This window comes from Triticum dicoccoides, chromosome 6B, assembly GCF_002162155.2.
Source record: "Triticum dicoccoides isolate Atlit2015 ecotype Zavitan chromosome 6B, WEW_v2.0, whole genome shotgun sequence".
NCBI classification, from domain to species: Eukaryota; Viridiplantae; Streptophyta; class Magnoliopsida; order Poales; family Poaceae; genus Triticum; species Triticum dicoccoides.
In genome coordinates this window covers 82,854,459-82,857,563 of record NC_041391.1, presented here as the reverse complement: position 1 = coordinate 82,857,563, position 3,105 = coordinate 82,854,459, and the positions used below count along the sequence as shown (strand labels likewise).

Genomic DNA, 3,105 nt, shown 5'->3' with positions numbered 1-3,105 from the left:
GGGGGGGGGAAGAGGGAGGGGCGAGGGGGCCATGGCCACCGGCAGGGGAGGGGACGGAGGGGGACAAGGGGAGGACAGCCATCCTCTGTTTTTGTCGCACAAGGGATTCCTCATCTAATTCTCCATCCTTCAACACTTGATCTTGAGGGTGAAAATGTCCATGCATGGCATGTGGTTGCTTCTTCTTCTTGAGAGAGGCTCGCATTCTGTCCAGGTTGCCGCGCATGAGCGCCCACGTCTTCTCCCCGTACTTGACAGCACCGATGGCCAACATCAAGGTGGAGGCAAGCCGGAGCAATGTGCCCGTGTCCGCGATAATACTCGTAGAGGATATACACGGCTCCGGACACCTGAAGGATGGCATTCAGCAAGTGCCGCTTCCAGAGCTCGTTGTCCTCCAGAGAGGAGGCGGTGATGTTGTCCGGGCCTCCGAGATGCAGCAGGAGGAATGACGCCCAGAACGCGACAATCGGGTGTGCGCCTGCAGCGCCTGCGAGGGAGAGGTGGCCGAGGGCGTATGTGGCGGTGCAGTCAGCCAGCTGATACGCCAGCCAGAGCAGGAACCGCAGCACCGGGTGGCCTCCACGCCTGCGGATCCCGGCAAAGAGGAAGAGGGCGATCTGGAGCCCGAGGATGAAGATCACCAGGATCTGGATGGCCCAATGGTTCCAGATGTCCCGTGGCCAAGCAGTAGCAGCCATTGCTCCTGTCCGCACGGTGCGGCCGGATGACTGGAAGTACCTGCAGTTTCACGAAATATGTACGCAAATCACTATAAGCTACACCCGTGCTCTTAACTAAATGTACGTACGTAAATATAGGATACATACTGTCGTCAAAAATCGGTCCATCTTCGGCCGAGACGAGGATGCGGCAGGTAGCGAAGAAGGCAAAATTTGAAGATGATCAGACTCGTTACTCCTGTCTTGACCCCAACCAACTAGTAGTAGCTACTAATCTTAGGATTAGGAAGCGATCAAAATAATGGTACTGAGGACGGGCTCAACGGACGGGCCCACTGGAGCCCTTTTTCCAAACGATAAAAAAAAGATATTTCCAAGATTCATGAAAATTCAAAAACAAGCCAGCGAAAACTTGTATGTATTTGCGATGGATCTGTACAATTTTGTTCAAAATATTATGATTCGCAAGCTCCCAAAATAAAATAATCCTGGCCCAACAATGAAAAACTGGCCCATATTTATGCACATATTTTTTTTTGTCTACACTACCTATGAAAGTACTTCTTCCATAAAGAAATATAAAAGCGTTTAGATCACTACTTTAGTCTACACAAAAAAAAATCGCTACATTAGTGATCTAAACACTTATATTTCCTTACAGAGGGAGTATATTGTTATTAAATTTTTATTGAATATGTTATATTTGTATTTGTGCATGTACAATTTTTTTTTAAAATTTTTTGTGATGAGGAAATATGTTTCTTAAAAAAGTACTGCAATAAGCTTGTCCTCATTTCACAATTTTCGATGTCTTTCTTGTTTTTTTAGGTGTTGGGAAGAATATTTTGTGAGGTGGCTAAGGTTAATTTGGACATCAGTTCTATTGAGTTAGCTTAAGAAATAAAACTTGTGACTTGTTCCTTGTAAAAGAAGGCAGTGAAATCTTGCTGTCTCGCCGATAGTGCGAGTCATCTACTCCCTCCGGTCCTTTTTAGTCTGCATATAAGTATTGTCTGAAGTCAAAGTATCTCTACTTTGACTAAACTTATAGAAAGAACTATCAATATTCCCAATGCCAAATCAATATTGTTAGATTCATTATGAAATATAGTTTCATAGTATATATACTTGGTAATGTAGTTGATATTTTTTAATATAAATTTGTTCAAACTTTGTAAAATTTGACTTGACACAAATCTAATACACAGAGTAAAATGAACCAGATGCAGTATAACGGAATGGCATGAGGAAGCAACATAATCCTTTTTGTAGTAGCTGCAGCTGCAATCGTTTTTTATGATAAAAAAATGATTGTAGCAGCAACAACTACAAAAAGGATCCATCGCAAAAAAAAATACAAAAAGGATTATGTTTGCTTTTTTTTTACCTGAGGATTATGCTGCTTCCTCATGCCATTCCTGCAATCATAGACATGCAGCTTAATATGATACTTCCATCGATCGACAAGCATTTCAAATTAATCACGAATGGCATAATAACTGTTGATATGGCTATTTTGGCCGAAAAAAACTAGCAGAATCATTGTCCGGCTTCGGATTGCCACAATTTATGAAGGGTGTACCAAATCAAGCCCGTGAGCCTCCATTCTAGAGCTCGTCGGGAATTGGTTTGGAGGGCGTGCCACTTGTTCACGATCATTTCTGTCATGTTTCCTACTAGAGTGTGGTTTTCTGTAGCTTAGACTACATGGTACTCCTTATCTTTGCCATCCATTTCTGCATCGCGATCCGTGCAGACGCATTTGTCTTTTTTTTTCTCAAACGACACAACAAATAAACTTCAAATTTTGTAGAACAACAACAATATTTTTTCATCTGGGAAAAAACTTTCAGATCTTCATTTTTTATATTGTTTCATTTTAGAGAAACAAAAAAGAGAAATCTGCAAAGTTTGAAGTTCATATATGGTTTCATTTTAGAGAAACAAAAAAAGAGAAATCTGCTTGTTGTAAGTTAGTTGGAGAGTACGGATCTCAAAGCAAGGCTGGAGGGTTGAGGATAAGAGGTTCCATGTAGCCTGAGCTACAAAGAAACATTGTGTTCCTACTATCTGCAGATATAAAAAGGGCATCGCCATCGAAAATTCGCTGCTGAGCCCGTGCTCAAATGAGCCCGAAATCCACACCGCTCGCACCGCCCCTCGCACCAGGGTGGCGCGGACGACCTTGATCTCCTTCACCACTGGCGCCCGCCACGTCGCCCGTCCGCGCAGGTGCGGGCGGTGTGGCCCCGGACGGGCCGATCGCTGTGATCTTCTTCTTCTACGGCGCCATGGCGATGAAGAGACTACTGTACTAACTAACAGACCAGATTCTCACAACTAATGCCCCCCTACCTGGCACGCCAAAGATGTCGGGGAAACCGAACACCTATGGGGTCACAAGGATCCCTTCTATGTTCGG

The 3,105-nt window shown here is 44.1% G+C and overlaps 1 pseudogene; it reads right to left on the bottom strand.

The window, feature by feature from the left end:
• LOC119320797 overlaps positions 1-701 on the bottom strand; it is a 64,901-nt pseudogene extending 64,200 nt beyond the window's left edge.
• Positions 702-3,105: the final 2,404 nt, after the last annotated feature.